Raw genomic sequence first — 11,159 nt, 5'->3', positions numbered from 1 at the left:
TTGAAAAAAAGAATTTATATTAGGAGAGAGAAAAAAAAATGGACCCACATGACATCGGCTTGTGGGCCTTGCACGATAGGTATTGGTTGGTCCAACTCATAATGATGTTTTTCTTTAATTAGTCCCTTGATTTTGTCAAAGTTACCACTAAGGGGTCCTTTGGTACAAAGATTAATAACGCAGGGACTAGTAATGCATAGATAAGTAGTGCAGAGTTTATTTTTATCAAGTGTTTGGTTCATTGTTTTCCACCTCATCTTGTATTTGGATTAAAATTCTATAAAAATCTTCTTTCTAATTATACCCTTGAATTATTATGTAATTGGGTCAAGATAGATAATTGTCGGACAATATTATTTTTTTATGGCTTTCGAACTAACTATGAAAAGAACAATTTTGTTATCATGTTTGCTATTTTTTCCACTTGAATTATTTGAGGATAAATAATTGTCATCTTAATAAATTGATCACTCACAAAATGTCATTTTTAAATTTAAAAAAGATAAACCATCTACTTGTAAAATCAAAAAGACGGTCAACAATGATAAAATTGAATAAACCATCTACATTTACACATAAAAATTGAAAGTTGTAGTTTTAATATGTATGTAATTTTTTACATCATACACAAATAAGCAACTAACATTTCAAATTTGTATTTATTTGTATTGGATTTATTTAGTAACAAACAACTCTCTCTAGATAATTTGTAAGCTAATTTATTTAAATAAATTTACTAGTACAAATATAAATCATAAAATCAAGAAAATAAACAAAATGATTTGAGGGATATTTTTGTCTTTACATAGACTTATCCTATGATATTATATCAATGTATTACTAATACCTCCAAATATAAGGTATTAGTAAACATAGTACTAAATAATACATTACATAATCCATGAACTATTTCTTCTAATTCAACCTACCAAACGACCCCTAAGTCTCTTGTAAACTTGGAAAGTATCAATTTTATTACTTCCTTAGTCCAATAATATATGTTCAGTATTTATTTAGCTCAAATCTTAAGAAATGATAAATAATACGAATAATATTACTATATTTTTTCTTTGGATATATTAAATATAATACTTTAGAAAATTAGATATTAAATAATATTTAATAGCAAAAATAAAATAGATAGAAAAAAGTAATTTATCTCTTAATTTTCAAATGGGACAATTATTAGAATAGCATCAAGAAAAATATTTAAAAGCATAAATGAAAGGTACCTTTCAATACTATTATTTGATTATTTTAAAATTTTATTTTTATAGAAAATGTAAAGCAATTAACAGTCTTATTAAAAGAAGAGAAGATATGAAATGAAAAAAACGCTCACTAATTCTCTTGAATTTCAAACAATTCATTTACTTTGCATTATGAAAAAAAGTCTAAACAATTCAGTTAGTATAAATAAAAAAGTACTATGTAACAAAAAGATATTAATTTAGAATGGATTAAGTATATACATTCAATAATAATTAATCAACACAAATAATATAATATCGATGCTCAAAAATAGTCTATTCATCTTACATAAGATAAGATCATAGAAATAAGGTTTGTATATGTTTTATTCTTTCTAAATTCTTTTTGTATAATTACTTGATATATTGTTATAATATAATATCAATACTCAAAACACCAGTTATGATGCATAAGGGGTAAATTTGTTCATTATTAGGTGCGACAATATATTTTTTACATTAGTATTTTTTATCAAAAGAAGATTCATGTAATATTTAATACGAGAAATTGTGTGTGATAATTAAGATATAGCTTTAGAGCATGTTTTTAAGATTATTCAATTATAAATATAAATTATTACTCGGATGGGTGGACATTGTGGAGTTCATGATAGTTCAACAACTAATATCAAATATTGAAAGACAATTAGGATAGGTACAACTTTTATATATCACAATTAACAACATAACAACTTCTATTGTTACTCTATAATGTTAAAGGAAAAGATATGTACTTTATAATCATTTTATTATTTATTATCTGTATTCATACATTACATTTTTTCCTATACACTTGGAAATAATACAAAATTGTTAATTGTTACTAACAATTGTCTTTTTAGCCTTTTTTTTGTATATATATATATTTTCCATATGTTGACAAAACAAGTAAAAATTGGAGTTGTTGAAGTTTAAGGACAAAAAAATAGAGGAATAGTGATTTGTGGTTCTAATTAATTAATGGCTTTTAAGATTTAATAGGATGGACACATATGCAAACACGGATTTATGTATGTGTACTTGTTTAATAGTTTGAGGAACTATAATCATATTGAATTTCAATGAAAAATAAACTTACTCAAAAATAATTAAGTCGGGAAGAATTTATGAAATGTCTTTAATTCAATTTTTGTATATTGTTTTTAAATAATTTCGCGAGTGGTGTCAAGGACTTGTGACATGTATCTTATGTATAGACTGTGTTGATATACTTCTTCTGTTCATCTCCACCAAAAAAATTATTGTCCAATAATATTTGTCCAATTTGAGAAATCAAGAGATAATATCCTTTTGCGTCTTACCCTTCCTATTAAATATCATTAGTATACGTGCCCGCGCTTTGCACGACTATTTTAAAATATAATATAATGTTTTAAATTTTAAATAACTAATAAAATTTATCATGCAATTAGTAATATTTTTAAAATGATAATACGAATCATTAAATTATTTGATTGAACACATTAAATTAAAGATATATTTTGTGATTTTTTTAACTGAAACAAATAAATTTGATTTGGATCTAGATTTTTTTTTTCCAACATAGATTATCAAACTAATTAATCTACCTCAATTTAAAATTGTAAAATCAAATTTAAAATTCAAAATTATAAAGTTGTAAATTTTCTCTCAATAATAATAAAAATAATTATTATTTAATAAAAAATATAACAAAAATTATGGATTTAAGAAGTTGACTTAAACTGTTTTACTTGTTCCTGAAACATCTTCTCAATTATTTTATCCGTTAGATTTATGAAAAAAATAACACAATAAATTAAGTTACAAAGTCATGCATATTTACAAAAAAATAGATAAATAAAAGACAATAACATATATACAAATATAAAGATAAAACAACATAATAATCCACCATCTCTTAATTTCTCTATAAGAAATATACAACTTTATTTTTCATATCACATTTTAGATTTTTTTAATTAAATACTTCTACTATTTTCTAATATACACGTGTATAGTTTTCATAAATGCTTTCATGTTTATTTATTTTAAATTTAAAAATTGATATGAATTTCTGTTTTGTTTTTAAATGGTAAATGAAATCTAATTTTATAATTCTTTTCATTTTAAATTAGTAAGTTGTAACTACTTCTGATCTCAATTTTATATGTTGAATTGCAAATAATTAATAATTTTAAAATTTTAAATTTTAAAACTGATAAATTTGTTTTTTTAAAATGCCTATATTAACTACCTCATGTGTCTTTTTTTTTTTTTTTTTTTTTGCAAATGCAATTTTGTAATTATTTTCAAAGAAAATGTTGCTTATACTATAGAAACAAACACACACACACAAACAAATATTAAGTAGAAATTTTCAATATATATATATTTTCTTCACCCAAAATGAAATACATAGTATAATATAATAATACCTATCACATTCAAGAAATCTAAACTATTAAAATGTACTCCAATATTAATTTTATAAGAGAGTATAATGCAAATAAGAGTAAACAACATGATTTAGCCATAATTTACATATGTTAGTGATGATCAAATCAAATTAGCCTATATATTTTCATGAATAACGAAATATGATATAATTATGGCATGTTAATTAATTAGTTCAAGATGAACATATTTGAATGAATTATCCAATGCCCGGATGATGAATAATAATTAGCTACTAAAATACATAAATAAATAACAAAAAAAATAATCAGCTATGTCCATTATGTTGTAACTATCAAAGCATAGGATCAAAAATATTAGCAAGTATCTCATAGAAGCAATTAAATATAGAGAACTTTATTAAACTTGAACAGTAAATACAAATAGCATGTTGTATCTTTTCAAGGAAAGAAGAAATGATAAGCCACTATTTTGAGAAAATACTTACTACCAACTTGCAAGTTTGTTGATCTTTAATTTCCGATGCAAAGCTAAATCTGAAAGACTATCAAAATGGCATTGAGTTATTTCAACTACCTTCTGTATATGGAATGATTTATATACTAACCCACAAATAACAAAGTACCACCATTTGTTCTACAAAATTATGAAAATGCGAAAAGATAAGTAACCATGTCCATATTGAACATGTCGACTAATGCTAAACTGAATTTATACAATTAAAGAACATTATTTTCAATAACACAACAACAATATATTCAATATAATTTATAACAACACTATTTTCAATAATAGAAATTCGAGATATATATACTACTTCTGGTATGTAAAGATTAGTGAATTAAAAATCTACCAAGTTATTACATTCGATAGAATTAACTTTAGCAAAACAAATTTAGTATCTTGCCGCATGTTGTTGTTGATAATTTGCTGATGAAATTAGTATCAAGAGACACACTTTTCTTAATTAAGAAGTACTAAAGGAGAGCAAACAACTTCATGTTACAGATTGAGAGGAATTAGGAATGAAGAAAGAAGAGAAAGCAACGCATTCATTTGCATTAAATAATAAATGTGTGGGTCATGCGGTTACTAAAATTTGAATTTTAAATTTACAATAAAAGGATGTGGGGTTGCATGAAGTGGAGTTAGTGGAGAAAAGTAGCAGTTCGTTGGTTTTTTTTCAACTAGAGGGGCATAGCCCGTGCTGAACATGGGCCCCAACATTTTACATTTTTAAAGTAGTAAATGCTTGATGATACATAATAGTAAGCGTCATTGGCTATATTGATACAAAAGTGCGTCGCTTAGTTTACACAAGAGAACACCTTCAAAGGTAATATATACATCCTTAAATTAATTAAAACAAAAGAACACCATAAATTGCCTAAAAAATGGCTCATCTAATCCTTAGATCTTAAACTCAACTCAGGTAAGAGAGTTGAACTACTTCTAAAAAACTGCATAAAACAACTATTCAACATATGCGCCAAGGTAAGGCTGATGATACAAACACAACTGAAATATGTTGTTCAAAACGTTGGACAAGTCCATTTGCTCCGAGTCCATTGTGGTAAGGAATAACATCAACAAAGGTTGTTCATAAGGTTGTGCATCAGACTCTAGTTCAGCTTTTGATGACCTCTTCTATGAATATGTTCCAAGATTTGAATTCACAGTGTAGTACTACAATGTTAATCAGAGTCATTAACTGAGATAAGACCATTATTAAGCCAGTTATATTGGCCACAATTAAGGCAATATATAGAAAACTACTATGAAGTTTATCAATTAATCATTAAGCTTGGTGCAATACTACCATGAAGTCCCTTTTCTTTTCTTCTTCTATAGAGAAGCTATATATAAGCCTAAAAGTTGATGCTTAAAGGGTTCCTTTTTTTGAGTAAAATAGTGCTCTCCCATCTTTAAGTGGAGCAGACATCTCACTACACAGCTCATGAAAATCTTGTGAATGGATAAGGATTCATTTAGTGAGAACTTGAATCGCTCACTATCTTTTTTTTTTCTCAAAAGCATCATGATACATAATTCTAAGATCAAGTTCAACCAAGTAGTTAAACTCCCTCTCAAATTTTCTGACTAAACTGCTTGAAATATAGTCTCACTCCTGCCATGCACAATTCCTTTCTCTAGTCAGTTTGACATATCACAAAGCTCTAGGACGATATTAAACCATTACATATCATATCTATGATTAAAAAGTATAAGAAAATAAACAAATTAAAGAAAAGCAAAATAGATATAATAGAAATCACACCTGAAGTTCAAGCTTAAAAAAAGTAAGTTTTATCACTTTATATTGAGGAAAATGTCTAATGTTGTAAGGTATAAAATGGAATTAAAAGAAGTACCTGATTGTGAAGAAAACATTTGCAGCTCATGCTAAAGTGATTCACTTTCTCTATTTAAGAGTCGATACAGTAATATAAAATTAAGTTCAACTTCTTATCCTAATTTTTTTAGTAAAGAAAAAGAACACTTACAATTATAAGCATTTTTCAAATTCGCTGCATGTTAGTCTGACTGCTACTGTTAGTATTTTTTTCACTTTTATTTGTTGTTGCACCTACAATTATTTTACGCACATTTGGTAACTTACCTACAGACTGTATCATGTCATCATGTGAGAGGCTCCTGCTTTAATTGGCTACTTGTGGACTGTTTGTGTAGCGCAAATCACACTCGCCGACAGAGAAGTGCTTCAGTCCCCTCAAACAACTCTATAGCCAGCAACCGAATTGTCTTTGCCTGTTGCTAAATTAAACTGGCCACATCTCTCTTTCTATTAACACCACATTAGCTCTTTAATTGTCACTTCTTTGCAGAAATGCACCTTGACAACAAAAGAGGAGCTTATGTTATCTCTGGAAAGTGGGGCAAGCGTCAACCAACTATTTTATAAAGAGGCGCTTTAAAATCAATTGACAAACGAAATCACCACACAATGGTAAAAACTATCCCTATGACAGGTAAAATCCAAAAAAAAACATAAGAGAAAGCTCAATGAGCTAACGACTCACCAGAAGTTCCCTTAAGTTCTTTTCATCATTTCTTTCCTTCAAATGCCTTCGCTTCACTTCAAGACGCTATTTACCAAGGAAAAATTACCTTTTTTTTAATGGAAGAAACAGAAGGGGTGGTTTCCTCTAAATTTCATTTGTTGTTCTCTCCTATGTATTTGTTTTTGGGAAAAAAGAGTTAAGGGTAACACGTCAAGTAGGGGTCGAACCTATGACTTTCTGCTTAGGAGAGAGACACTCTATCTGCTGAGCTGCAGGCGCTTATTGTGCTCTCTCCTACGTTAAGACTTACAAGAAAGTATTTCCTATTCTTTGAACTAATTTTTAAGATATTTGTTTTATTCTCCACTTTGTGCTAGAAAACATGTTTTTCTAGTTAAATAATTTGCAGAGAATTTAGATAACACAATACTCTAAAGGAACATATCATCATAAGTTAGAATTGCAAAGAAAGATGAAAGTCTAAATTACATTATATTTCAAGCTTATCAATTCAAAAGTCAGGAAAAGAATCAAATCTTGATAGAATGTTTTACTTAAGAAAGTATTTCATTGTGCAAGAAGATACCACTCAGTACATTGTTCCCTAACCTGGAATAGTGTGAATCTGGTTAACTTTGTATTTCAGGTCTCTGGATAATTTTAATAAAATGTGTCCAAAAGAAAATAGATGTTTATCCACAAACACATGCATAGATAATTATTAAATTATAACTATTAAAAAATTAAGGCACTATATGTTTGTATTGAGAAGTCATGGCCCTCTCTACTCAAATTCTCGGCATTCTCTATAGGGGTCCAAAAACAACTTATTTAATAAATAAAGATTATATCAATATGTTTTTAAAATTATATTCATACAATCTATATTAGCTTTACGACAACATATTCCTCAATATGTACTCATACAAATGATCTATCAACTACAAATCAGTTACCTTCATTAAACATAATTAATAGGCTCATGAACCTACCATTGTAAATATATAGTATGTTAGCAGCTACTACCTTTGTCAACCTTAGTTTAAGCTTTGAATCAATTCTATAAGCAAGCCCTTATACTTGACTTGAGAGGGATATGGATTGCACTTACATGTGATCCATTCCTCGAAGAGATCCATTAACGGCAGTGACATTTCATACATATGTCACCCGTGAAAATCAATCGCCCCCTAAAATTAGCAGAACTGGCATTGATACTAAAGTGCATTTTTGTTTTAATATTGAATTTCTCCCTTCTACCCCCTACTGTTAACTACATAATCGAATTCCAAACAAAAAATATATGCTAGAAATAGAGAAGTAAATCTCTTTTGAATTATAGATTCTAGTCACCGGCTATTTTGGTTCCAACTGATAAACTGGGCATAGAACCCTCCAAGCTAGCTATTCTAAGAACTTAAATTTTCATCTAAGTTCTGAGTTCAGAGATAGAGTACATGTTATCTCTTAGACATCTAGACATTTCAGGAGAAACTTTAATCGGTAAATGGTTTCAATAATACATTTGGCATCTCAAAAGAGCACCTCATTTGTTAAATGATTGCTTGAATTTTCAGAGCTTCTTTGTTCTTTCTTTAATACATTGTCAAGCACAGTTTTTTGAAGATTTCATGTATGGCATTTTATAACGAATTTGTCAAATACTAAATAAAATGAAAAAATTGTAGTTCACTGTTTACATTCATTGCTTGATAAAGTAGGTATAGAAGTGTAGAACTATGAGAACTTAAGAACTATGAGAACTTAAAAGAAAAGGCACCAAAGAAATTGTTCTGAAGCCTTTCTTTAGTCCCAAATGAACAAAATCCCTACTGTTTAATTTAGATTATAATTTTTTGTTGATATAGCTAATTCAGACTTATCATGGATGTGGTTACTGCAATACAGTGACATATTCAAAACAAATTGCTTGTTGTCTCTTTAAGCCCATATTTGTTCATGGCTAACATGTTTTTATGTGATTCACAATTTCGTTAAACATGTTTAGAAGAAAACTAAAGCACAAAAAAAAAGGTGATCCAAGCATAGGAAAACGTCCACCCACAAAATTTTGAATTCACATACCTCAGTAACTTCAAAATGCAAGCAAAGCAACAACATTAGAATATTCATGTCCCATATTGTGTAACCCAATGGGAAAAATATATAACTTAATGAAAAAAAGAGACACCCAAAACAGGAGGAAACATAAGCAACATTTATTTAGATTTCAGGTAAAAGAAAAACACAGGAGTACATATTAACAACATTTATCCAGCTTCCACGTCAATGAAATAACATACTACAATGAACCTGGAAAAATGAGACACATATGTCCATCACTCATCTTGAAACTTACATGCTTATCAAAAGAGGAAGAACAATATGTTTTAAAATGGTCAATAGGAATAAAAGGAAGAATTTAAACTCAATATAGAACGTCAATGATATTAGCCAACTATAGTTTCCAAATTAATTTTGATAACCAGGCTAAAGGTTCAAAGCATAAATGTAGGATTTAGAAGCAAAATTAAGAGAATTTCGATAAGCCTTGAATGATTCTGTTAACTCTTATCATCTGCAGATTTACACTACAAAAAGAATATTATAAGTAATTATACATCATAAATAAGCATACCAATGAATAATCTCAATTTATTGACACCTAGGGCAAGTCTACTTCAACTCACTAAGAAAACATGGTTTTTCTTTCTTATTTATACGACAATAGAATAAGGACAATCCAAATGCTAGCAAGTACATAAGTTATGCAGAACCTCCTAAGAAATTAAAAGTTATAAAAAAAATTGAGATTCTATTGCTCAACGTGAAAATGAAGTCTCAATTGTCAAACTAAAGAGATCAAATACATTATTTGCTACTTAAGTGTTTAGCAAGTACATAAGTAAATGCTTTCACACTCGAACTCTTCTTGTACGTGTTGTGTGTGCCTTCAAGCAATATGACTTCTTGCTAAATGAACGATTTCTGACAAAGTGCCCCATACCTGCACTAAGGGGTAACTTGAGATAAGGTATAGAAACAGTGCGATTTATTTTGACTTGAGTCTTTCTCTCCTTATACAGTCTTGCTCTAGTAAAGAGAAAAAATCTCTCTATATCCTACTATAGGACAAAACACTTACTACCCCCATGTTGGAAAACAAATAAACTTATTTAAGCACTAAAAAGCAAAGCAATAATAAGAAATGGAATGGAAGAAGCTATAATGTAGATCACTTTTCACTTTTTCGATAGTCGAGGCTATGCCAATGGTTCTATCGAGTCTTCCTTTGACTCTTTTCATCTGTCTTATGGATCAAATCACAGGATCTCTATATGTATGTGCTGAGAAGGTGTATCACCTAGATGAAATGTAAATTAAAGTGGAAAATGGCTAAGGATGAAACAAACTCAAATTCCTAATAATGAAGTGAGTGAAATGAGTTAATGAAATGTAATTTGAAAATCTAGTATTGCCCCGCAACAAGTTTTGAGAGACTCTTCACCTTAGAATTTAGAGAGAAGTGCAAAAACAATACTTCATGAGTGTAGAAAGTAGTAGCCACAAAGAAGAAGTCGTATTCAATAACTTATTACCTTAAACTTCTGGGGTTCCACCTGACTTGTTGACTACGTTGGTTGGAAGTAGTTCTATGTGAAGAACATGTTATGTATATAGTTCGAATCAATTGACTTTTATATTCCTTCAAAGTTTAAAGGAAATTCATCAAATAAGTGACGTGTAGAGGAAACCCGACCTCTAAACTTGAAGGCCAATAACATGCTAGTACAAACAGAAAACACAAAGCATCCATCTATCATTCAATTTTTTGAGAAGTAAAAATAATATACTCGCTAATTTGCAAAAGTCAGATCCTTAATAGTTTGGTGAAAAGACAAAAGTACTGCCTGATTTGTTTGGATGTTTTTCTCTCTTGATTAAGTGTCCTAATTCAATCAATTTCATTAAGCTGTATCACATGAATTGTGTTCTTGACAATTTTTTGCATATTTTTTGTAGTGGTCATTTATTAGCCGCAGTAAAAATCAAAATCAAATAAGCAATATAAAACTAACTCATGATTTTACATCTAGAAAGCCTCAAATAAAATTAAGTTAAGCTATTTTTCTATGAAAAACTCAAAATGGAATCTTATAAAACTACATTCTATAGCAGCAATTACTTTAATCCAACAACATGGCATCAAAATTAGAACATACATTATTTGGTGGGGAAAATTTTCAGCACCAAAGGGGGAAAAAGACGAAGAAAAGACTATACTTGTGACAACCAAGAAAAGATGAATTTACTGGTGTCCTAAAATATCGATTTAATGTTGAACACCAACCTTCTTCTTCATAATTACCAGATCTGTGGAAGTCGAAACATTAGTGTCTCTTCCATTGTTTAGCATTGGAAGAAAGAAGAAATGGAAGCTAGTGGAAATTAATGGAGTAAAGAAGGTGGAATCCATGTGTCACTAGAGTAAAGGAGGAAAGGGTTTGGT

This window comes from Solanum stenotomum, chromosome 12 (assembly GCF_019186545.1).
Source record: "Solanum stenotomum isolate F172 chromosome 12, ASM1918654v1, whole genome shotgun sequence".
Classification (NCBI taxonomy): domain Eukaryota; kingdom Viridiplantae; phylum Streptophyta; class Magnoliopsida; order Solanales; family Solanaceae; genus Solanum; species Solanum stenotomum.
Note: the sequence above shows the minus strand (reverse complement) of the source record.